This window comes from Uranotaenia lowii, chromosome 1, assembly GCF_029784155.1.
Source record: "Uranotaenia lowii strain MFRU-FL chromosome 1, ASM2978415v1, whole genome shotgun sequence".
NCBI classification, from domain to species: Eukaryota; Metazoa; Arthropoda; class Insecta; order Diptera; family Culicidae; genus Uranotaenia; species Uranotaenia lowii.
This window is the reverse complement of record NC_073691.1, coordinates 110,430,233-110,457,906: the sequence shown is the minus strand read 5'-3', so window position 1 is coordinate 110,457,906 and position 27,674 is coordinate 110,430,233. Positions and strand designations below refer to the sequence as shown.

The following is a 27,674-nucleotide window of genomic DNA, read 5'->3' as shown; positions in this document are numbered from 1 at the left end:
ACTAAGTTTGGTCTACCAGATTCTTAAATTCAAAGATTTTAATCATCGATGAAAACGAATTAAGCTCACATTCTAGGTTTAGGACCAATTTTCTAAAGTTACGATTTAATTACGAAAACTTTTAATGTCACAGTACTTCAAAATTGATAGTCCTATAGTTACAAACATAATTTGTTTTAAATTTTTTGTATTCGTGCATTGTTTGGCAAAAAATCATAGGTAAAAATCATTTAAAAAAAAACCCCTCATTAGTCGATTCTTCCTACGGCCCTGGTTCTGAGTATAAAAAAATGCAAAATATCACTACGGAGTATTTATATAAAGATTGTAAACTCTACGGAGTATAAACTAATTACGCTGGTCTTATAGTCTCAGTAAGTTCCGAGTCGTGGTAAAAAAAATAGCATCCACGCGAGCAGAAATAGAAGAAGAAGAATGATGAATGAATTTTCAGTGTCTTAGCTAAACTTTTCCAATGAATCTAAATTATAAAAATTTATAAATAGTAATTTCAATATGCAACGTGTAATAATTTCTATCTAACTTTTTTCCCCATTTGCGCGTATCCAAAATCACGCCCAGTTGTTCGGTGCAACAGTTGCGTCTTGTCGCAAAAAATGCGCTAAACAAAGCCGGTCGGAACAGAACACATTCGGCTAAACAAAATAAAACGCTCAAAAGACTAAAGCCAGACACCGGCTAAGAAGAACTTGACATTGAAAATGCAAATGCGTTAATAAAAATAGACACGCGAAGCAAAACTATGCAAACACAGACCGGGCAGAAAAACGGGAAGTTCGTGCTGTCTATGCCCGCGACTTTCTATGTGTGTTGTGTGCAACGAATCATGTGCTTATTTTTTTTTTTTCTTCTCTACCTCTAAACTCAGGCTGACGACATGACTGACTGTATACGATACGATGCACAGCGTTCACTGTCAATCAGAGTGAAAAAAATAAGTTGAGAACTCAATGAGCAGAATGTTTAGAAATAGATTGCCGAAATCATTTCATTCTCTGGATGAAAAAATGTTGTATTAGGTTTGCAGTCTAGTTTCAAAATTATAAGTGTACTAGCTGACCCGGCAAACTTTGTTAAGGCTGTAATTTTTGAGTATTTTTTATATTTTAGCACTGTTCCTTAGTCAGCCTTCCTTTTAAGTGTATAGCTAGTGGATACCTTTGTATCAGAAAAAAAATCCAGAATTATGGTTCGTTATTCGAATTTCTATTCTATTCTATTTTGTTTATTTATAGAGGATTTTAACCAATATGGTCATTCGTCCTCTATATTCGAATTTCATTATTATTAAGTTAAGTTATTAAGTTCATCCAAAAAACCGCTAAGGGCTGTCCCAACGGTAGATGCAAAACACGGTTTTCGACCACGCTAAAACAGTCTGGCTGGCACCGGTGGCGTAAATTGCTGTTTTAGCACAGTTATCGATTTCATAATTCCCAACAGTTTACGCCTTTGTTCCAAATTCATGCAAATTTGGAACAGGATTTCAAAATATACGACAGACCCGACAGACCGATTTAGTTCACGGTGAGAAAATTTTAGCCAACAATGATTTTTTTCACACATGTTTGGGTAACATTGGGTGTGATAATAGTTTCTTTTTGAGAAATTATTTGAATGTTTTTTTTCGCTTCAACCAGCCTATACGTAACATAAATTGAGAATAGATGTTAATAAAAACCATATCAAGTTTAAATAAAAAATGTCACATTATTCTCGATTTAATATAATTAAATAAAAAGCTTTTCATTTGGGCTCGACGAATTAGTGAATTCAGTCAGCGTTCTAAAATTTGAAAAAATAAACGAAAAGAAAATTTTAATACTTTTTCGATGAGGTAAAATAAATGTTTATTATTTGTTCTATAATGTTTGTTTTATTTGAGATATTGAGAGATTTTTAGTTTCGTATAGATTTCTCGGAGTTTTTGTCAATATCAGCATATTTTTCTGTATCCATACATACATTTACAAAGTGAAACAAGTTTTTGTCAAACTAAAATGTCGATAAATTGAAGGAAAACCTTTGACTTTGGGATAAACATTTCTCATTTCCTTTATAAATGTCAGCAATAACTTGGAGAAAAATTGCTTTTTCATTTCATTTTAACTAAAACCTTATTCCATTGATTCAAAGCAATTTGATTGAATTAATTGAAGAATTATTTCAATTGACCTTTTTTCCTCGCTGTGTAGTTATTTTTGCTTTTAAATTAATGAAATCCTGGTAGAATAGTTGAAATCATTGTTCTGTCAAAAAGAATATTCGTATAGAATTAATTTTAAGACAATTAACCGTGAAACTCAAAAATTATGCAATTTTTCTAATAAAATGGGTTCCTTCTTCTCAATTATTGAGAGTCTGCAATGAAAGTGTTTCTGTTTTAAATTTGCTCCTACACCGGTGGGGAGTGCGTGTTTTAGCCGATTCTAAAATTTCAAATTGTGCTAAAACTGGTATACTTAAAACCAATATTTACGCCTGAACCGTTGCAGGTGCTCTAATGGAATGGAAAATATCATACATAAATTTATATTCAAAACCGGCAGTTCGTGAATCAAAAACGCCGATACGAATTGCTCTAATAAGTTCGCTAACTTTTGTTTAGCGAACTTATTTTCTTGTTGAGGTAGCGTATCAGGCCCGTGCGAAGGACCCGCTCATGGGGTTTTTAATCATTGCTCTCTTCAGCAATATATTATTGAAAATAATGTTCCTTATTCTGAACTAGACATTTGTTTAAAAACAAATACGAAGCAATCAAATTAACAAATGCAGCAACAATATTTTAGAAAACGCAAAGAAAAAAAGCGGGCATTATAATAATAGAAATAAAATTCATCAATTTAAACCAGATTTAAAAAAAACTAAATCTGTTTTCTAAAATTAATTTCTGAAAAAATAAGAAATGAATCATGATTTAAAATTGTTCAGCAAAACTATAATAATTTTTGTTTATTAATCGTTTTAGTTGACATTCCTTTCCTTCATTTTCAATCGAAGGCTTGATTGAAATATTCCACTGTAATATATTAAATTTGGAGAAATATTTAATCACCCTTTTTGTGAAATCTTGATAAGGAAAAAAATCCATTTTGAACTTGAGATAATACCTGCCTACTTGATGATTTAATTTCATTTGATACAAAGAAGAATATCAATTTTATTTCAAGAGTACCACTGATCAAAATTAGAGATAACATAATTTTTTATTTCGTCCAGTTATCAACCTAAAAGACTGAAATAGTTTAGTTCATTTCTGAAGTTTACAATTATTACTTCATAAATTTATAAAACAACATGATCAGTTCATCATTGAAAGCTTTGTTACCAAAGTACAGGTTTAGAAATGGGTGATTTCTTAAAAAATCAATAGGAAATTTATAAAAATAAAAATATTAAATTTGAAGTTTTGTTATAACTATTCAAAGTACAAAGTAAATACTTATTTAATAAATATTTTCCATTAAAGTTTAGCTTTAAAGTTGCTGCTTCGAATTATTTGGAATCTTTTCATAAATGAAAAAATCATTAACGATTAAAAACAGATTATTCAAAGTAATAAAACTAAGTAAAACCTTTATAAATATTCAAGCGCAAGTTTTATAGTTTAAAATTTTAAGCTCGGAATATTTCAAAGCCATCAATTGAAATACTGAGTCCTAGAAAGGACAAAAGGTAGAAACTAGGTTTTTCTAAAAAAAATAAAGATTATTGGGCTTATTATTTTCTCAGAGCACAAAAATTCTGACATGAAAAACAATGAGGAACTTATTTAAATTATTTCTAAAGAAATTAAAATCATTTGACTACAAAAATCGGAAAATCCATGTGAAAATTTAAAATAAAAAAAAAATAAAATTTGGTAACTTTAATTTAATTTTATATTCAAACAAAATAAGACGGTGAAAAATATTCGCTCTTCAAATATTCAAAATCTTCATGAAATTAAAAAAAAAACTGGTTCCTTATTTGTTCATTATTTCTAGTTTATTAAGGAATAATTATGATGATGATTATGATGCATGATCTAAAAAAGTTAAATTCGACAGTTTTTATAGACTTGGAATATATCATTAACATACAAGCATGTCCGACTCTAGTAAGAAAATTTTATATAAAAAGTATATTATTTAATTTTACCAATTTGTTGAAACCTGCATTTGTTTTTCGCTTAAAAATATCTTAAATTAAATTTTATTTAAATGGAGTAACATGAACAAGTAGAAGACTGCTATAGCACTTTTCGCAGAAACCAAAATTAGTTGCGATCTAGAGAAAAGTGGATAATTGATTTAAAGCCTTTTTTCATTTTTTATGTTTCAAAGATTTATCAAAAAAGTCAAAAAGGGAATTCTTAATTGATTTTCTATTTTCAAAAGTGATTTAAAATACAATGCTGTTAGACAAAAACCTAATTGCATATTTTGATTTGGGCACCCAAATTATTCAAAATCATCTCTTAAATTCTTTGAACCTAGGAAAAATGTGAAATTTGAGGCCTTCAGTAATAAGTCAAAATCTTTTTGGATATGGAGTTTAGGATTCAAGGGAATAAGAAACAAAAAATACAATTGAGGCTGAAATTGGTTCCTTGATGAATATTTCATATCAGAATAAAATTTGGAATGACATTTACCTTTTTTAACAATCAAAGTGGTTAGTTATAAGGTCATCGATACTAGGATTTTGACTATCGTGCGTGTTCAACACCTTTCACATGGCTACCAATTTGTGATGTGTAAAATAAGTAGGGGAGAGTGGGGATACTTGATCCCCTTTTCTTATTTTCACCATATCTTTTTGGAAAAAATTAGCAACTCGCCGTCTTCGACATTTTCTGACAGCTTGTAACTTCAAGTTTATATGCTCAAAAAATTAGATCGATACTTGAACCCGTTGATGAATTAGAAGCATTTTCGTCGGAGTAAAAAAATTGCGATTTTTCTGAAGTTAGGGGAGACTTGATCCCCTATTGAAGGAGACTTGATCTTTTATTCAGGAAGCCCTAATCCATGGAAAAATCAAACAAACCCCAAGATAGAATGTTAATTGACTATTTTGGTCATGTTTGTTCTCATTTCACAATTTATAGCAGACATAAGAAAAAAATTCTATAAGTTTGTCTCTACGCTAATAACATTGCATACTTAAAGGCGCTATTTTTTATAAACAAGAGAAAATTAATTATTTTTGCTCTTTTTTCAGACAATTGTATGATAAATATTAGTTTTTGGATAAATATTAGTAATTTCGTAATCAGCAATCATAACGATCAATTCAGAAGAAGAATATGCCGTTTGGAAGGGTGATCAATTGTACCCAACTCTAGGGGATCAATTGTACCCATAATCAAAATTTTAGAAAACTTTTTCTGAAAAAAAGTTGAGAGTTTTCAATTGCTTTGAAAATTTGGCATTATGAAGTTCATTTTACGCTCGAACGATTGATACATTGGAACAAATATTTTTTTTCATAATTTTCCCATGTAAGGAACATTTTAAAGTGATGAAAAAAGATCTTCAAGTTACATTTTGTGAAATTTTTCAAACAAAGTTCAATTACTCAAACAATTATTTTGTTAAAAGTTTTTAAACTACAAGCATTGTTATTTTGCTCATTTTGGCACATTTTTCTAGAACATTTGATCATTGTAAGACATTCCAGTTTCGAGATATAGCTAAGGAATCAAGTATCCCCAGGGATCAAGTATCCTCATTCTCCCCTATTCGATGAATGAATTTTGAAGTTCAATTGGTTGGTTTCAATTGTAAAACTTGTTTAGTGACACTTCTTGGTATAAACCAATTTTTAACACGAGTTATTTAAAGTTTTTGTGTGTAAAGATTTGAGTTTCAATACAAAAGGTATTAACTGAATTGCAAATCGAAATCTACGTCTACAATTGATTAGTTTCAACTCGTGAACGTCATTTAGATCCGTAAAACGGAATGTCTTTAGCCTAGAGAATGGTGTAAGACGAAATTCCGCCGGAGGCCAGCCAAATTTCTGACATATTTGTCAACACTCATTTTTAAACACCTTTTAGGATCAAGTGATTTCCGATAAATTCATTTCTTGTACTGGAAATTTTACTTGGAAAATATCTCCATGGGGGGGGGGGGGGGGGGCGTTAACTATTTCAAATGTCTTTTTTTCGGACTTTGCACTAAATACACCAATTGAATCTTATTGTGAATTTACAGAGCTGAGTTTGACAAACATTTAACAATTCAGAAAAAGTTACTATTCATTTCATTTTACAGCAACACTTTTCTAATCAATATAATGTTTGAAAATGTCTTCGAAAAATGTGTAGATTATTTTTCTCTAAACAGGCAAACCCTGAATGAAAGCTAATTTTTTTTGAGTATTTGGAATAAAAATTCAAAATATTCACAAATTACTTAAATTTATAGTTTACTAGCTGACCCGTTGTGCTTTGCTACACCTTCCGGAAATAAATGTTTTGTAAAAATTTAGATTTTAGAGAGCATTGTTTTAAATCAAACCTCATCATACTTCAGAACCAACAACTTTGAAATGAGAGCTGCAGCTGCAGTTCTGAATAGCAATTCAAAGATGGTATATATTATTTACTGATCTCTGAACTCGTTTTTCAAGATCTGAAATTTGTACTTTGTACCAAAAAAAAACCTTTTTAAATATGGTCCCTTCTTTGAAAAGCTCTTTATCTTAAATTTACATGGGAGCTCTCCCATCTTTTTCAATTTTGTCCCCCACTGCTTGAAGAAGGTAGGCAAATTTAACCGGCTCGATACCCAAACAACACTTATCATGGTAATCAAAAATATATTAAATTAGTTATGTATTAAATACAGTGCAAATTTCTTTTTTTAAATAAATTTACTACGGTAAACATATAAATATTTAAAAAAATATCAGTTGCATCACTAAATAAGTTCTCAGCGTTTTTTTATTTTCTCTTTGAAAGTCAAATGTAGGCTAAGTTTACATTTGTCCCGTATATTGGGGCAAGTGTCAATGCAAAGCTTATTTTCAGATGCGTCAGAGTAATGGCTTTAAAATGGATTTAATACGAATTCCTGTTTTTGTTCTATCAAGTTTCACTGATATATATGCAGTATTCCTGCAATATAAATTTATGTTTGTTACTCCACTTTTAACGAATGCTGTTCAAAGGGAATGACCTTCATTTACAAAGACATTTAAGAATTTTCAATATCCCCTGCAGTTTCAACATTCGGAATACTCTTTCTTGTCTTTCCAACATATTGAATCATTTTGAAGATGAATTTCTTAAAAGTTCGACGTTTGCCCTTGCCCCACCGTGTAAGTTGACAGAAGGGAATATTGTTTTTATCATTTTAAGGGTAAACTAAAAATTTCTCTTAAAAATTTTGCGTCCAGTTGAATATCAGTTCTAAAGTCTCGCGAAGCGGATCAAAAGTCTCTTTTATGCAGCCATGTAACACAAAAACACTTTTCATGTTAAGTACGTACTTGAATTGGTATGTAAGCAAAAAGTACGATGGTTTTTACAGAATTATCTATATATATAAAAATGAATGTTTGTCTGTCTGTCTGTTCCCTATAGACTCGGAAACTACTGAACCGATCATCGTGAAACTTGGCATCTGAGGGTTTTTGGGGCCGGGGATGGTTTCTATAATAGTTACAAACCGCTCCGATTTAAGGGAGAAGGGGCTTCCATACAATATTTGTAGTTTTTCGAAACAAATTAAAGTCATGACATCCATTTTCTCGAGATTCTTTTTTCCTTTGGGCGGTTTGTTTTTCGTCTCCATGGTCGAGGCGTCGGTCGCGAGCCAACGTCGCGAGAGGATAGTAGCCATGGCATAGCATACTGATCAGTGGGAATATTTAGGCGCGTATTTCTAAACCAAGCATATTTTCAATGCACGTGGTGGCGATATGAAGCCTTGATGTGATTTCTAATTGATTCCTAGCTCATTCGTACAGCACTTGATTATGAATGACGCCTAGATGTGACCCAGATTGACATTTTGCCGATTGAATAAAACATATACATTTTTTCGTCAAAATCTGAAATTGAAAAGTCATGGCGTCCATTTTTACAGATTTTCTTTTCTTTGAGGGGTTCGTTATTCGTCTCTATGGTCAAGCAAACGTCGTCGCAAGTGGATAGTAACTAAAGCATACCTTTCATTGATCGCTGGAAAAATTCAACAATTCGGCGCCTTTTTCTCAACCAAGTACCTACCTATATTTCTTAAGCACGTGGGGACGATATGTAACCTAGATGTTTCACGCTTTTCATCGGTTTTAAAAATTCTATCTCCATAAAGTACAATGCGAATCTTTATATGTAAACTCGAGCCGGGTAAATCAGCCTACCTTCTTCAAGCAGTGGGGGCCAAAATTGGAAACGATGGGGGAGCTCCCATGTAAGTTAAAGATAAAGAGCTTTTCATAGAAGGGGCCATATTTAAAAAAAGGATTTCTTTGCGTACGGATATTTGGCATAACTGAAAAATAGATGTGACAATTGTTTAATGGATGTTCGTAACTTCCCACTTTGGGAAAAAAAGGTGGAAAATCCATAAATATTGACATTATTTAAGTCATTATGAAGCTTTAAAAACTCCAACTGCAGCTCTTATTTCAAAGTTGTTGGTTCCAAACCATGATGAGGTTTGATTTAAAAAAATGTATACAAAAATCTAAATTTGAATAAATTTTAACAAATTATATTTTTTTGCAAGGTGTAGCAATGCACACCGGGTCAGCTAGTCTATATATATGAAAATGAATGTTTGTCTGTCTGTCTGTTCCCTATAGACTCGGAAACTACTGAACCGATCATCGTCAAAACTGGCATCTGAGGGTTTTTGAGGCCGGGGATGGTTTCTGTAATAGTCAAAACTCTATCCGACTTAAGGAAGGAGAGGCTTCCATACAAAATTTGTAGTTTTTCGAAACAAATTAAAGTCATGACATCCATTTTCTTGAGATTTTTTTTTCCTTTGGGCGGTTTGTTTTTCGTCTCTATGGTCGAGGCGTCGCAAAAGGAAAGTAACCCAGGCATAGCATACTGATCAGTAGGAATATTTTGGCGCGTATTTCTCAACCTGGGGTTTGTTTTTCGTCTCCATGGGCGAGCAAACGTCGACGCAAGAGGATAGTAACCAAAGCACACTGTTCATTGATTGCTGGAAAATTTAACAATAAGGCGCCTGTTTCTCAAACACGTGGGGCGATATGCAACCTAGATGTGTTTTTTTCTTGCTTATTTAATTTGTACACAGCACGTGGTAATAAATGACGCCTAGATGTGACACGGATTGGTATTTTATCAATCGAATCAAAACCATTTGAAACATTTGAAAAAATACTTCCAAATTTAGTTCGTGTTAATGTAGGTAGCAGTCGACTTTTCATTCAAGGAACATTAGAACATGTTCAAACGTTCAACTTTTTCTGTTAAAAAAAATTAAAAATTATGTTTTCTTCTAGAAATTGTTACTTCGGCCCAAATACACAACTGAAACGATTTACGAAATGAAAATGGGAGCTTTTTATTTTAAATAATTCTGTAAAAACCATCGTACTTTTTGCTTACATACCAATTCAAGTACGTACTTAACATGAAAAGTGTTTTTGTGTTACATGGCTGCATAAAAGAGACTTTTGATCCGCTTCGCGAGACTTTAGAACTGATATTCAACTGGACGCAAAATTTTTAAGAGAAATTTTTAGTTTACCCTTAAAATGATAAAAACAATATTCCCTTCTGTCAACTTACACGGTGGGGCAAGGGCAAACGTCGAACTTTTAAGAAATTCATCTTCAAAATGATTCAATATGTTGGAAAGACAAGAAAGAGTATTCCGAATGTTGAAACTGCAGGGGATATTGAAAATTCTTAAATGTCTTTGTAAATGAAGGTCATTCCCTTTGAACAGCATTCGTTAAAAGTGGAGTAACAAACATAAATTTATATTGCAGGAATACTGCATATATATCAGTGAAACTTGATAGAACAAAAACAGGAATTCGTATTAAATCCATTTTAAAGCCATTACTCTGACGCATCTGAAAATAAGCTTTGCATTGACACTTGCCCCAATATACGGGACAAATGTAAACTTAGCCTACATTTGACTTTCAAAGAGAAAATAAAAAAACGCTGAGAACTTATTTAGTGATGCAACTGATATTTTTTTTTTTAAATATTTATATGTTCACCGTAGTAAATTTATTTAAAAAAAGAAATTTGCACTGTATTTAATACATAACTAATTTAATATATTTTTGATTACCATGATAAGTGTTGTTTGGGTATCGAGCCGGTTAAATTTGCCTACCTTCTTCAAGCAGTGGGGGACAAAATTGAAAAAGATGGGAGAGCTCCCATGTAAATTTAAGATAAAGAGCTTTTCAAAGAAGGGACCATATTTAAAAAGGTTTTTTTTGGTACAAAGTACAAATTTCAGATCTTGAAAAACGAGTTCAGAGATCAGTAAATAATATATACCATCTTTGAATTGCTATTCAGAACTGCAGCTGCAGCTCTCATTTCAAAGTTGTTGGTTCTGAAGTATGATGAGGTTTGATTTAAAACAATGCTCTCTAAAATCTAAATTTTTACAAAACATTTATTTCCGGAAGGTGTAGCAAAGCACAACGGGTCAGCTAGTTTAAAATAAAAAGCTCCCATTTTCATTTCGTAAATCGTTTCAGTTGTGTATTTGGGCCGAAGTAACAATTTCTAGAAGAAAACATAATTTTTAATTTTTTTTTAACAGAAAAAGTTGAACGTTTGAACATGTTCTAATGTTCCTTGAATGAAAAGTCGACTGCTACCTACATTAACACGAACTAAATTTGGAAGTATTTTTTCAAATGTTTCAAATGGTTTTGATTCGATTGATAAAATACCAATCCGTGTCACATCTAGGCGTCATTTATTACCACGTGCTGTGTACAAATTAAATAAGCAAGAAAAAAACACATCTAGGTTGCATATCGCCCCACGTGTTTGAGAAACAGGCGCCTTATTGTTAAATTTTCCAGCAATCAATGAACAGTGTGCTTTGGTTACTATCCTCTTGCGTCGACGTTTGCTCGCCCATGGAGACGAAAAACAAACCCCAGGTTGAGAAATATGCGCCAAAATATTCCTACTGATCAGTATGCTATGCCTGGGTTACTTTCCTTTTGCGACGCCTCGACCATAGAGACGAAAAACAAACCGCCCAAAGGAAAAAAAAAATCTCAAGAAAATGGATGTCATGACTTTAATTTGTTTCGAAAAACTACAAATTTTGTATGGAAGCCTCTCCTTCCTTAAGTCGGATAGAGTTTTGACTATTACAGAAACCATCCCCGGCCTCAAAAACCCTCAGATGCCAGTTTTGACGATGATCGGTTCAGTAGTTTCCGAGTCTATAGGGAACAGACAGACAGACAAACATTCATTTTTATATATATAGATGATCGTAAGATAAGAAACTGTAATCCAGACAATAAAATTTAATTCTGAATTTTATTGTTAATTTGAATCAATATTCTAAATTTGGCTTTATGAGTCTGGATTTTCAGTTATATTAAAGCGTTAATTTAAAAGCTGGATTTTCGTCGACCTTGATTTTTTTTTGGTCGAATTTAAGTGTTTATATTCTTTTATTTACTTATGCTTGACAGATTGTTTTTTAAGATCTTATATCTGGTACGAAACTTTTTTTGTATTTTTGTGTATTGGTTCAGATTTTTCTCTATACTTAAATGTTAGAAATTTTAGGTGGCATGCTTTTTACTTAAAATTTAATTTTTATATTCTTTCAAGTTTTTAGTACTTGATGATATTATTGATTACGATCCTTTTTTCTGACTTTTGAAACTGAGAGTTGGATCTAATATCAAGATAAAGTCCTATATAGCTAAAATTTTCAAAAATTCCGATTAACCACTGAGCATGAAAGGTAGTGTGGATTTTCCAATGTTTCCCGATCCTCCAATCCGTTTTTATGATAATGATTAAAATTACTTGGAATCTCAAAATTAATAACCTTCAATTCTCAAACTAACTGGATAAAATCAACAAAAAATATATTAAGGTGATCTTTTTCCAGTTATATGACTTTCTATTAGTGTTACCAAAACTCATAAAAAATTATTTGATAATGAAATGTTTCAATTCAATCTCCTTAAGTTGTTTTGATTCTATTGGAAATTTTACAGCCATATTGCTTGGGTTGCTAAAAGAATATGACAATTCAAAAAAAATTAACGGTGAACGAACAAACATCTAAAAAAATCTTAGAATTGCCTTGATTCTGAATCAAAAAATTACAAATTTTGTCAATATTCTTCGTACAGGCTTTGCTGTGCTACGTAGTTGCGGAACCCCATAGGGAAAATCACATCCAAGTGTCCATTTTACTGGTGCCACGTGAAAAGTACACTGGCAATGAAAATGGGCGCCAAAACTTGCTATAGATAGATGGATGAACATTAGTAAGCCTTGATTGCTTTTGGCGCCTTCCTGCTCTGGGTGATTCGAATGAAAAGAAAAAAAATGGAAATTGGGTGCCATGACATGTTGTTTCACCAACAGCCTTAAAAACTATTTCCGATCTAATATTTAAAAACACCCTTTCAAGTAACTTCTTAACAAGTGTTTAGTATCTTAAAACTTATCTTAATTAGAAAGTATCATTTGTTATGTGCGAATTTCATCAGTGAACAATTTTTCAATGCTAAAAATAGAGGAAAACACTGATTAGAAAGCACTGATTAGAAAGCCCATTCAACCGGTAGGTGGCAGGTGTTCACGCTTCAGCCACAAAATTATAAAAATCTTTGCATCTCGGGAAAATGTGAATTTTGTTGCCTTGGGTAATTTACTAAAACGCTTTGAATACTTTTCAGACGTTCTCCAGGTGTTTGATTAATGAGGAGATCCAACAAGAGCCCGAAATTGTAAAAAAAAGCGTGATTTTAATTCTTAACATCGGAACAATATAAAATAATTAAAAAATGATAAATTGAACAAATGCTTCGCTATGCAACAAAATGATATAGAATCTAGAATGAATAAAATTAAATACTCAAGTTATTTTAGATGAAAAATTTGAAAAAAAAATCATGAATGCGTAAAAAATACAATCTTCTACGGCCTTTTTTCGCTTCTGGAATTATTTTTAACTTTAAGCTCTCTTTATCGTGAGCTCCACAATTCATACTTTTCGTGAAAATGGGAAGCATTTTTCCCCTTTCCCCGAAGCATTGGAGCGGTCAAAAATAGGATTAAGAAGTATGGAGGGGAAAGCAGCTTCGTGAACAAAACAAATCTGGTGGACAAAACTTTGGACCGAAAAGTATGAGTGCTTACGCCAGTAAGAAAACTGCCTCAACTCAGGATGTGGCCAAAAACGAGGATCTCCTCTCAGCATTGTCCATCGTACCGAGATTGTATGGGTCACCTTAGAGGTAAAAATGAAAAGCATGTTTTGGTCATGAAAACTGATTTTGTGCGAAATAATCACATGTGTGTTGATTGTTTCGATTCAAAACAGTTCTTTTGCTCTTGCAATACCTCATTAGGCACCCAGCAGTGGTGTCAATTGAATTTATTGTTTATCAATGGGAAAAGACATATCCCTGTTAAACAGCTAATAACTTTTTTTGCATAATAAGATACGAAGCTACGATCTTCGACAAAGTTGTTCAGCGGAAAATTTACATGCGAGAATTTATAAATGTGCACAAAAACTATTAGCGGGCTTGGTTCCACAGAAGAAACAAAAATGATGTTGATTTTTCAGTATAAAATATTCAATTTTCCCATACAAACCTTAAAGTTCAAATTTACTCATGTAAACGTTACTTAAAAAACGAAGCTTTTTAGACCCCAGGGTATGAGAAATTCAAAAATGACCCCAAATCGACTCAGTCTACTGTTCATATAAACTGAAACACATAAACCAATAAAATAAGTCTTAGTAGTTAAATTATAAAAGGCTTTCTGTAAAGACATATACCGTCTTAGCCGATTTAGGCTTTACAGACTGAATAAATGGCATGGACAACTTAAGATTAACATTTAACACCCAGTACCGAGATGGGAATCGAACCCATGCTATCAATGGACCAGCGATTACCGTTGGTAGCGTTGCCAGATATACTGACATTCTTGTGAAAAGGTAACTAACCCTTTAATGCAAGACTTTTTTAAAATGAGAATTGCAGTTATTGACTCAGTGAAATGACAATATTTCAATTCGAATGACACAACCCTACAGGTTCGTTATTTTGAGTATTGTAAAAGTTATGGCCCATCAAAGTTGCAAAATATTTTTTGAAATTCTCAATTCTTTTCATGACGATTTTCCAAATTTCTTCAAAACCTTGTGAATTGGGGGCAAGGAAGTGTTTGTGATTGAATAAGATTAAAAAATAAGATAAAAATAAGTTTAAAAAAATTTAAAAAGAATTGCTAAATCTCAAGATATAACAGCGATTTTCCAAAAACTACTTTTTTTTAAATAAATTTATTTGATTTTTCCAACTTTTCCGCATACTTTGGTCGATATCTCACACATACAGTATAATAACATGGACTTATTTCCTTTAATCTTTAGAAGGTTTTTGATTAACCCATCACTCAAAAATATACACGCGTGCTCGAGATATTTGTTTTTTGATTAGTGTTGTTCTAAAACAACACTATGCATTAAAGGGTTAAATCTTCAGGAAATTCAGGAATTTCAAATACTTCCGCTTATATTAAAGTTATGTTTTACAATTAAACATAGAAATTTCTTATAAAGTATTGCGATGAAAATTGTACATACACTGCCAGCCATATGTTTGAAATCACCCACTAAAACATGCAAATTTTGACCTTATGATTCTAATTTTTTTATGGTTATCACTTTAAAATATAATTTTTAAATGAATTTATGAAAAAAAAACAATTCCTAAGCTCCCAAATAAACCCTTTAGATCTGCAATACTATGTTAGATTAGGAAGATATGAATGAGATAAACTTGCATGTTTTAAAAAGAATGATCCCAAACTTTTGGCCGATACACCATACTAAGGGGTGATCCCAAACTTTTGGATGATAATTTAAGTGTCTATTTTATTAATTAAAAGTACATTCTTAAATTTTCGCACAAAATTTTTTGATTGTGTTTTGAGAAGTAAAAAATGAGGATTCAAATGCAACTCATGCACCCTATCCCGAGATGATCGACTTTGAATATTGAGTGCGATTTTTTTAAAATGTTCTAACATTAGGTTACGTTTAAGGTACAAAACCAAAACATTACATCTGGGCAAAATACATTCAAAATAGCTATTGCTCATTATCTTTCAAATAAAATCAGAAGATTTGCAATATGTCCTAAGACGGCTGAGATAACAACGATCAATATTTGCATTTTTTTTAAGTGGGTAATCCAAAACTCTTGGCCGGCAGTGTAAATGTAAACAAATAAGAAACATGCTTAAAAATAAGCGGACATGGCGCGCTTTGCTTCGCCTCGACACTTTTATTTAAAATTGCTCAAATTCTTTACGAGAAAGTGGAAAAATTGCAAGAAAAACTTCTAGAAAATTTTGTTTCCGTTTTTCGTCAAATTTACGTGATATAAAAAACTTTGAAGGTCCACAAATTTTTATGAACGCATAATTGTGTAAATATAACGAACTGGCATTTTCAGAAATGTTGAAAACTGTTTGATTAATAAAATACTGATGGTGGCGCATCTTGCCCGCTCTGCGCATTTCGTATCTACGCATAGTTCCCCTATAAGATTTCAAAGATCGGGAAAGTAAAAAATACTAACGCAGACAACACTTTACCCCACACAGCTAACTATTTATAGGATAAGAGATGGGATTAGAGGTGCTACTAGCAGGAATAGAATTGGTATTCAGAATTCATAGTCAGAATTCAGAATTCAGAATCATATCAGAATTCAGAACTCAGAATTCATATCAGTAGGAAGAATTTATAACTCTGGATTCAGAATTTGGAATCAGATTTTCAGTCAAGGATTCGTCATCTTTGATTTGACTCTAGATATACAATGAGGAAAAAATACCTTCAGATTGAGAATGCCAGGACTGGTTGCAGCTTTTCATCTCGATTATATTTTTAGTTTTAGTAATAGTTTTCGTGTTGCGTTCTGAGTTCTAAGTTGTCTTGCGTTCTCAATGTGAAAATTAACTTTGAGATTTGATTTATTGTTTTCGTATAGCTATAAGTTTACTTTGAAATAAAAAAAAGAGTGAGTATAGAAAAGCGAATAAAATTTTTAAAATATCAATCAGTTTTCTTCGAACAGTTCGTGAGAGTTGCCAGGTTGTCATGCAAACACAAAAAAAAATCCAATCTCATTCAATGAACGATTTTCGTCAACCTATTTCGCATTATAAAATAGCTTATTAGCAACCGTATGAACCGTATCCTGGCGGCCTCGCCGAAGTTTCTAAATGCTCTTCCATCGACGAGGGGTGTAAAATTTTCCCCCTTCTCGGTGCAAAGTTTTTTTTTTCGTTTTATTCACCCCTACCCCCTACTACAAATTTACCGCAGCCTCCATTAAGGTGGTGCACAGCAGAAAATGTTGCCGGTGTCGATGGATAAAACTTAATGATAGCATGAAATGAAACTAAACATTGGAAATGGCATTTGACATTTCTATCAACAAATTTAATGGATTTAACATTTCCAGTTATTTATTTAATAGTTTTTCATGAATACAATATGATAAGTATGAATGCTTAAAGGGTTTTGACACAAAGTTGATCAAATTTCGAGAGGTCGAACAATCGACAAAGTTGTTTAACCCTTATCCGCATTATAGTGTCAATTTGACACTATTGCAAGTTTTAATGCTTGTAACTTTTTCAGAAACTTCAAAAAACAAATATTTCTTCGGGGACCCTAATGAATTTAAAAGTTCTTTCCCTTCTTTTTATGATTTTTTTTATTTTTTCTCGGAAAAATTCTCAATAGTGCGCAGTGATGAATACGTGAAGGGAAAACAATGAAAAAATTGTTTTCACGTATTTCGGTTATTTAGCATAAATATTAATTGTTGCAAATTTGCATCAACATGAAACGGTTATACCTTTTTGTTCTTCACACAAGACAATTAGACATAAATGCTTACTCCTAATTTCTCCTAATTTAATCTAATCATAGTATTAGCATAAGAACTTTGCAAATCTAGATTTCTGGACACGGTGATAGTTGGCAATTCAGCTGGGAGTAGTTATGTATGTTGGTAATCCACCATGTGTGCACGGATTCACCGCAGTGTGTGCCTAAGAATTGTGCTCACATGCATTCTTAGATTATTATGTTTGACAAACCACACCCGGACCCCATGCACAATGGGGAAAAAAGTGTACAAACCGCGAAGAAATTCAATATCTTTCGTCCTACATAACCCAAATCTATGAAATTATACTTTTCTTTTGTGAAAACTTTCGGCAAATCGATTGCTCATAGTTTCAAACGCCGCACAAGCTTGTGAACGGAGATATAGTGCCTTTTTAACCCCTAATTCCCCTACATTTTGTAAACATTCCAGAAAAACACTGTTTTGAACCAGAGAATTTTGAACGAAAACAGACTTATCGTGTGTAATTTTTTCTGAGGAGTTGAATGAAGGCTGTTTTGGCCACCGCACGCTTCAGAAAATGGAGTTATGGCTGTTTTTACCCTCAATTCCCCTATATTTATCAATTATTTCAGAAAAAAGCATGTTCGGATTTGAAAATTTTGAACCAAATGGGTTGTATCTTGTGTGGTTTTTCCGAGCAATCGAATGAAGGCTGTTTGAGCCCCCGCACACTTCGAGAAATGAAGTTATGGCTGTTTTACCTTCAATTTCCCTCAATTTTTCAAATTGTTAAGAAAATACATGTTTGGACTTGAAAATTTTGAACCTTTTGGAACGTATCTTGTATGATTTTTTCCGAGAAATCGAATGAAGGCTGTTTGAGCCACCGCACGCTTCAGAAAACGGAGGTATGGCTGTTTTTACCCTCAATTCCCCTACATTTTTCAATAATTTCAGAAAAAAGCATGTTCGGACTTGAAAATTTTGAACCAAATGGGTTGTATCCTATGTGATTTTTTCCGAAGAATCCAACGAAGCCTATTTGAGCCACCGCACGGATTGGGAACAGGAGTTATGGCTGTTTTACCCTCAATTGCCCAACATTTTTCAAATAGCTGTTTTTACCCTCAACTCCCCTACATTTTTAATTTTATGTTATGAGATAAAGTTATCTTTTAATAATAAAAAAAATGATGCTGACATAATTTCTTGCATTCTAGTCTTTTCAAGATTTTGATTTTTATATAAAATTTGAAAAATCGAATTGAATTTACGATGCCGTAAAAACCTTCACCCAGTAAGATGGATTGGCTTAATAATATCACCTACAAAATTTATACTGGTTTCCCCATTCTATACCAACACTGTTGAGGTGAAAAATATTTTTCGAACAATCACTCAGTGTTTTTAAATAAATATTTTTATAATTCAGTTACCAATCTGGAGTAAAATGCAACAAAATGCAAATCAAAGAAACGCATTGTAAATCTCATTTCCATATGCTGGTATATGATATGATTGTTTTGCAACACGCATTTATCAACATTGAAATTTCTTTCATCCAAACATTACTTTTTATGATTTCGGCTTTTACCATTTTCAGTAGTATTGTTTTACCCCATAATGTATGCAGCACCCTTATTTTTAGAAAAAATGTGAAAACAAGTTTTCACAACACATAAAATCACTGCAAATTGTGTTTTCAAGCGTAATGATCTTTAAGTCATCGCAAATTTATCAAAACATACGTTTTCACACGTTTCTGTAGTGAATAAAGGATTAATATAATATTTACGAAAACAAAAATGAGTATGCCATTTGATACGAACATATTTTACATATAAATGAGTAAAAATTATGTATCGTGTAAAGCTGTCAATGATAAAGCGAGACAAACTAAACGAATTCGCGAACTAAACTTAAGGCGAACAATGAACGAAAGAGATTACCGATTGAACATTAGTCTTCTGACGAGTCTTGAGGTTAACGGTCGCGTATAAAAAGTGAAAAAAATGGAAAATTAATGAAGGTCCGAAAATAAACGTACAAATACGACAATGGCGCAGTGAGGTGAGGTAAGAACCTAATTTAAAAAAAAAAGTTATGTTGCTGAAAAAAGTGTGTGAAAAGTGTTGTTGATTACAATTCGCGAACATTGTTTTTCGATGGAAAGCTTTTTCATGTTTCGGCAGATCAAATGAAACTTGCGGTCCTGCTTTGCTAGGAGTAAGCTAAATCGATGAAAGACTCGAGATAATGTCTGATGCAAAATCATTAAATGCGATGAAAGACTCGCTTAGATTTTGTGCTCTGTCAAACCGATGAAAGACTCGGATAAAAACGGGAAGCATTTGAAAGAAAATGGCGTCTTTCCTGACCGATGAAAGATTCGGGATAAATTTCGATTCGATGAAAGACTCGATTGGTTTTTGTCAGTTCTCGTGAAGCCGATGAAAGATTCGGATAACAACGGAAAGAAAATGGTGTCTTGACCGATGAAAGACTCGGGCTAGACTTGATAGTTACTAACATCGATACGATGAAAGACTCGATCGGTAGTTTTATCAAACCGATGAAAGACTCGGGCTAAATATGATATTAACTGAACGTTATTCGATGAAAGATTCGATTATAAGTCTAAGGCTAAAGGGTGACTAGAAAAGGTCAATAAAGTATTCAATGGAAGATTCGTATGAGTTGTTGAAACAAAAGAAAGTTTGTTGCATGTTACCCCATTTTCTGAAGAGAATGAAAATCATATGTTTTTTTAGAAAATAAAAAAAACGGAAGAAATCAATATTTTTTATGACTACGCCAATTTGATGTCCCATCACCTTAAGACTTTTTATACATAAGGCGTATGATTAACTGTGAACATAAGGTTTTTAGAAGCCATTGAAATTGAAAATTTTTGCATGTTGCCCTAGTTGACGGTATATTCGAATATTGTATAAGCACAGGGGCTAAGGAACTTAACTTTCAGTAGTTTTTTGTTTAAGTGTTCACACACTCCAACCATTTTTTTTTATTTATTTTGAAACATATTAAGACTGACTCATAGCTATATTTTGATATAATTTATTGTAAAAATTGTTCCACAAATTAAGGAGATATTCAAACTTGGCTCGCAAGGCCCGCAGCTAACCCCACTTTCTCGCAGGAAGACCGTCGTGATGTTGCTGATTCGGGTCCCGAACACCACCAGGACGTTGTTGCACTCCGCACACCGCCCCTGACATGGAGAACAGACGCCTACGAAGCCCCATTACTCAGTCTCCATGCAACCAAAGCATCCACCGGGGTTGGGTACCCGATCTCCGCTAAGATTGCTCGTACTCCAGCTAGCACCACGGGGAGGTAGAGAATCGAAGTTGCAGACAAGGGGTGATATGACCACTACCCGAAGGTTGGGTGTATAGGGTCTCGAGTTGCACATTGTCTACCGTTCGCTAGCCAATAATCAACGTGCGCACAACACGAAAATATGAAATCTACCTAACCAACGATATTCGCACAATAGAAGACTTATTACTCATGGCGGTCGAGCCATCCATGAGAACAGCGTGTAGAGTTGCCCGATTTCAACCAGATGTCTTCAGGCTGGTCAATTGATCAAAAACTTACAATTCAAATTGGTCACTTTACTCGAATTGTATGATTTTGTTTCGCACGATTGTAAGAAAATTTTCTTGTTAAAGAACGCATCAATCTTTTTTTTTAATACGAAATTGATATACCTATGGACAGAGTGAAAAAAAAAACAAATTTAAATTACCATGGAAGAGGTATGGAAATTGTATGGTTTAATTCTAAATCATGAGTCAGGAATTTGCATCTCAAATATCAGTAAATTTCTATTCCATCTACCCCTACAGCTATGGTCCTATGGTTGATTCAAATTCAAACACAATTGTAACAAAATATTTATAAATAAATCAGCAAATAGAAAGGCTTAGTTAAGGCGAGGTAACTTTTAAAATAAAGTTCCTTCATTTTAATATACCTACAACTCACACTTCTTTAATCTACAAACTTAAATAAAACATTCCAAGTAATTTTAAAAAAAATGTCTAGTTTATGCAATTTGTATTCGTAGTTGGCAAGTTATAGCTGTTTGTATTTTTCGAACCAACTATTTCTGAACCTTGGTACTTTGAGAGCAAATGTTCTGCACTACTGCATGTTGAAATATCGAAACAATGCAATGTAGAATGACTAATGAGGTATGCTACACTGTGAATGTGCATACATATTCATGCTTATCTAGATTAAAAGATTTAAGTTGGCACAAGGAGGTAAAATCTAAATCAATTTCCATTCCTGTCCAGGAAAATCTTGAAACAGCCCTTTGTGCGTTCCTAGCCCAGCATCTTCCATTCATCGCGTCCCTCTAGCTCAACCCGGCGCGGTTTACAATTTACCTACCTACCTATGGTGATTCTCTCGACACGCGTGTTCAGGTTGTTTTGGAGGGTTTCGTTGCAGCAAGCGGCACATTTTCCTTACCCATTTGAACTTTTTTTTCTCCACTCCCTGTATTCTACCAGCCTCATTCATGAGCATGGAATGAGCTCCCGTTCACTTGCCCCGATCTTTTGCTTATAGAGCTTGTTTAATTGTGCTCTTGATTCTAAGCCAAAATCACCATATTCTAACGCCAACGATTTCGGGAGGTACTTGTGCTTTGGCGACCGAATTTTTTTCCGCTCATCCGGATGCTGTGGGTGGTGATGGTGGGCTTCGATACGGTGGGATGGGAGATGAATATGGAGTGATGTGCCTTTTTTATGTGTGCGCCCAAAAAAGTACCACCACCCGTACTTACCCCGCAATCTCTTGGGCTGAGCGGGAAAGAATGTGTATATATAATTTCCGAACGCGCGCTTCGCGGAGCTATAATGTATGTACGACAAATACATTTTCGTGCGGCAAGTGGTGGAAAAAAGTCTGCATAAAAACTACCCTCTAAAATGTAATAAAATAAACATAAAAAATCTAACTACCTCCATAAAGAGTGAAGAGCTATTCGGGTACACTGTAATAATGTATTACAGACAGAGGGAGCCAAAAAGAGAAGCAGGGCAGCCCCGCGAGTCTTTTACAGCGTGGATCCTTGTGGGTGGTGGGAGGCAGCAGGCTGGGTGGCCGGATCGGGAAATGGAAAATTTTATATTATATATAAATAATAATATGAGGCAGCGAAAAATGACGAAAAATAAAACACGGGATGTGGGGATACGAAAAAAAACACATTTTCGCGCATCACCGAAACCGTCTATTACATAGGTACCCTTTTTTGCAAATTATTAACATTAAAAAAGCAACTATCAAAGCAAGCGGGTGCAATGAAAGTTAGTTTAATGATATGCGCCAGGATCGGAAAGACTAATTCCAGCATCGTAGTTGGCGGGATGGCTGGCTGGCGTTGACGAGAGGCGATTCTTCAATTTTCTAAGGAACCGTTTGTGACACATATCTTTTTTTTTCTCGCGCGCTGCTCAACTGACATAGCTTCCTGCGATGTAAAGGATCTAATGACAGCGTGTGTGTAATTTCATTTGTATGAATATTAAAACAAAATTCAGTACATAAATTAAGATTCCGCTACATATATGCCCGAATAAATACATCAACATCGCATAAAATGAGGGGCTCGCAGGGGAATTTTTAATATCAAACATAAATACAAAAAAAAAAATCGAAAAAGGGGGTAGTTTGGGTGAAATATTTTCGTGTGTGCTCTCCCGCGTTCGTTTGTACACGTTTTTTTATTATTTAAAATTAAAAATCTATCTCTATCCAAATGTGATGTGAGTGTGCGCCCTTTTTATGTGTGACGCTCATATCATCGGCATTATAACTTTATTTTAATTTTTTCACCCGTGTTTTTTTTTTCAATTAGAATAATCGTAAATTTCTATACATTTGATACAGAAATTCGGCGTCCATTTTCCGAAACAACGCGAAAAAAAGGATTCGATAAAAATTGCGCTTGACTCGTTTTGACCAATCACGTGGCAGCCGCGCTATGTACTATAATGCATTCACAGCCTCCACTATTATTTTTTGCAAATCTTTTTTTATTCGATATCTGTTGGTGGGGTTAGATATTTGGCGAACAATAATCGTGCAATCGAATAAATCATTGCAAAACCACCCTCAGCTCAGCTCAGCTCTCCGATTTGTCAAACAATTTTCCAACGATTATTCGACCGCCGTTGTTGATAAACGTACATTCGGTACTTTTTAAAAATTATAATTGAAAAAAAGTAATGTCGAAAAGAATTTTTTGGGATGAAATATTATAACATTAAGTTGAACATCTATGAAAACGATTGTGTCACAATTAAATTAGTACCTAGCTTCTATTTTTTTTTGTTTTGGTATAGGACTTGTTCGTTACAATTTTCGGCACAGAGTTTTCTTTAACGACGAAAAGATTTTTACCACTGAGCTATTTCACATCCGTTTTCCTACTTCTTTTTTTTGTAGAAATTTTTTGAGGCCGTAAATATGTAGTTATTTTTGCAACTCCACGCTACATGTTTGTTTTTCGTTACGTTCTGAAAAGGATAGCTTTTTCTAACAGAAAAAATCGACGATGATGACAGTAGGATTGAGATTTTTATCTCAACACACAGCTGAGATATTTAGACTGGCCCACGTTACCCCGCTCTCCCCTAAAAATTTTAATATTTTTCGATGACGTAAAAAACTTCGCTTAGTATGAAGGATTGGCATACACACAATCACTCAATTTTTTTAAATACATGTTTTCCTGTCTATGGTAAAATGCATCAAAATGAAAATCAAAGAAACACATTGTAAATCTCGTTTCCATATGCTGAAATATAATTGTTTTGCATCACGCATTTGTAAACATTGAAATTTATTTCATCCAAACATTTATTTTTATGATTTCAGCAAGTAGATTGTTTTACCCCTAAATGTATGCAGCATCCATATTTTCTGGGAAAAAGAGTGGAACTTGATTTTAACAATACAAAAAAGTTACTGCAATTGGTGTTTTCATGCGTAATGGTCTTTAGAGCATCGTAAATTTATCAAAAACTGTAAATTTTCATACGTTTTCATAAGATTTTTCTTTTAAAACAAAGTTTGTTGCCAATAATTTCTCTGACTACGCCAATTTGATGTCTCATCAACCTTAAAACTTTTTATGCATGAGAGGTGTGATTAATTGTGAATTGTGAACATAAGTTTTTTTAGAAGTCATTAAAGTTGAAAAGTGTTGCATATTGCCCCAGTTGACTCTAAATTTCGACAGGAGCTAGTTTCCGATAATTTTTTAATGAAAGGCTTATCTTTCTATCTGGTGGCTCGAGCTAACTATGTTTATTTTTATTTCAATTTTTTCCCTCCCACTTTAGTATACGTTGAATATAAAAATTCTTCTAAATAAGTTGTTGAATAGTAGCAAATCAATAATTTAGAAGTAACATTCTGAATCACCGTGAAATGCAATCGACCAAATGAAAATGGTTTCGAATCATTAAAAAACTCCTCTTTTATTCGATAAAAAGCAATATAAAAGTTATCTATGGATGGATATGGTTATGGAATCAACCTTTTTGGGTAATTTATTTTATATTTTTGCCAACATTTGATGCAATTTCAACTATTTTTGAGCTGTCGAAAACTAGCGCTGAAAACTCACTTAATAGTCTATTTTTCGACACCCATCTTCTTGGGTATGTTTATACTGTTTTCATAATGTAAAAAACGCCGTGAAGTAGACAAGCAATTCCAATATGCAAATAAAGCTTAGTCCTTTTAGAAACTTGCACGTTGTTTTGCTGATATAATAACTCGTTTACTAGTGTTTGGACAATCAAAACTTTGACATCATATTATTGCCTGTAAAAACTTTTATCCGACCTATTGTTTTTCAAAATTTTAAATTTAAGAAGCAAGAGAAAAAGAAAAAAAAATTTGCACAGTTTCCTTCAAAATTCATCATTATCAAATTGATAGCTGATTAAACCGTTCATAATTCAGAGAATTATTGTGTGTGAGTGGTGGAAAAGTATGCAAACACTGTCAAAAATGTCCACAAGCCATAAGGTTCAAATCAAGCATTGGAGTGAAGCACATGTTCAGCAACTACGGTTACAAAGAAGGTGGAAATATGCTTGTCGAAAACTAAAACGTTTTGTGTCGAAAACTAAAAACGAATGTCGAAAACTAGATCATCGAGAGGTTTAAGTAAAAGGATAATAAAACCGTTGTTTTGAAACTTTTGATCAACAAAAACGGTAGAGAATGAAGAAAAAAGTCTGATTCATTAATCCAATCATATTTGAAATGAAAAACTTTAGTCAATTTATTAATTATAACCATTAATTAAATGGTTTTTCTGACAGAAACAGAAAACTGTTGAAATTTAGGTATTTTATTCTAGTATTTTTTGAAACTCTTTTTTTGGTTAAAAAAGCACGCCTTTTCAAAACCAAATCGCTTTTTGAAATACAAACATTTTAGTACGGAGTTGCAAAACTAAAAAACTTAAAAGACTTGGGACGCGAAATGAGCCTCTATATTTGTGTGATGTTGAAACATTTTGTACAGCTTTACATCGATATTTTTTTATCTACTCAGGACGATTTTGTATGAATATCTATGAATTTTCGTATATTTAACAATAAGAAAAAAGAACTGACTCAGAGACTGCGTAACGACTTGAAAAATATCTTCCGGTTAGAAGATTCCGTAAATACATTTGAAATTACATAATGATCATATAATGCAATATTCAAAGCTTAGCTTTTTTTTTCAAAGAATGATCGGTTTCAAGTTTCAACCATTTTTGCTGCTTCGATTATTTTTTCCTTTTTTTATACTGGATTTGACAAATTTTAGTTGCAAAATAAATATAGTTAACGAATAACTTCATTTTTTCTTTTCAGATATCTGAGGCCGATGTATTGAGGTAAGTTTAAAGTTGGTACCTAAATTTTTAATTGAATACGCAAGATAACATAAACTATTTAAAGAAAAAGTAGAAGCACGATTCAAAAATCAGTTTCTACCTAAGTATGTGGTTACATGCATTATTGAGATTAATTAGATCAACAATTTTTTTTTCAGTAACTTGTGAAGTTTTCAATGCTTTTTCTCACTTGTTTGACTATCATGTTACAAAATCTAAGTTTAAATGTGCAATCCGTGACGTCACCTAACTTAATTGCTATGTAATTTAATTATAAGCTAATCTTAAACAATCAGTTTGTATGACAATAATCAAAGACTCCAGAAATAAAATAAAATAAATAAAACTTCATTTTTTGTGAAAGATTTTATGTGGTTTTATGATCTTCGTGTTCATGGTTCTTAAGCGCAATATACAACAATTTGAAAAAAAGTTTATTCTCGGCTGACAACAACGAATTATAAAACCATTATAACAGAAAAAGTGATGGTTGTACATGGTATACTTATTTGCAAAGAACCAAGTAACTTGAAAATCAGGGAATACAAATTGTTGAAGAAACAATTGGCATTGTTTATTGAAACACCAATAATAAAACAAAACAAAAAAAAACAATATTTTCAATATTCCTTAATAAAGAAAACCGATGGATAAAATACCTTCAAAATGCACTCATATAACTTTTGTTGAATTTTTTAAATTATAGGTTTATTTATTAATGCAATTTACTTATAAGTTTCATTTTGCCGAGTGGATCACTATTTAATCCATATTTGTAGAGGAAGGAGAAGTAATAGTTGCGGTGACTCAAATGTTAGCTTTGATTCTAATTTGGAAGAGGGAAGGGGAACGGTTAGGGTTCAATATCGAAAATGATTTTCCGATGGTACACATTCAGAAGAGTTGACGGAATTATAAGTAGGACTAAAATGAAACTGCTAATTCACCATCATGCACCGTTTCATTAGCGCGTTTTGAGGATGAATAACTCGAGAGAGTTAAAATTCTAGAAAAAGAAAAAAAAAAAGTTTCATTAGCGCATTCGGACTGAAAGCATTAATACTGTAAACATTAATACTGTAAACATTAATACTGTTTAAATGATAAAAAGTAATTGACGCACATTATGGAACTCATGTTCCAAACTAGGATACTACATTGTATAATGTTGAGAACATATAATGCATTTGCATGTAAAAATTCAATGTACTAGTATGAAAAAAAGTATGTTAATAATTAATTTACTAAAAATGCGAAAATATTTATTTCGAACCCAGAAAATCTTTCCCGCGGATCACAATATAATATTGAAAATCATAGAAACACAGCGCTCGTTGTATTCGAAAAATTATACATTCAAGCTATTACTACAAATACTTCAACTACTCAAAAGTCACAAATTTGTACTAAATGTGACCCTTTGGAAATATATTATCGAACTTAATAATCTGAGAATACATTTGAAAACATACTCAGACAAAAACTGCGGTGAATCCGTGCACCCATGGTGGATAACCAACATACAACATACATACATATGTGACCCTTAAGAAATACAATTTTTCAACTTTTATGCAGGATTTCAAACGAGGTT

General features: G+C 32.8%; 1 protein-coding gene across 9 annotated transcripts in view; it reads left to right on the top strand.

Moving 5' to 3' along the window:
- LOC129738637 (broad-complex core protein isoforms 1/2/3/4/5) overlaps positions 1 to 27,674 on the top strand; it is a 257,900-nt gene that overhangs the window by 32,009 nt on the left and 198,217 nt on the right. For 8 of the 9 annotated variants that reach the window (XM_055729884.1, XM_055729883.1, XM_055729880.1 and 5 more), the window contains exon 2: positions 26,058 to 26,080. The gene's annotated coding sequence lies outside the window, so the exon portion shown is untranslated. Of the gene's footprint in view, positions 1 to 26,057; positions 26,081 to 27,674 lie in introns of those variants that run through there. The other variant, XM_055729890.1, reaches the window with a different exon arrangement.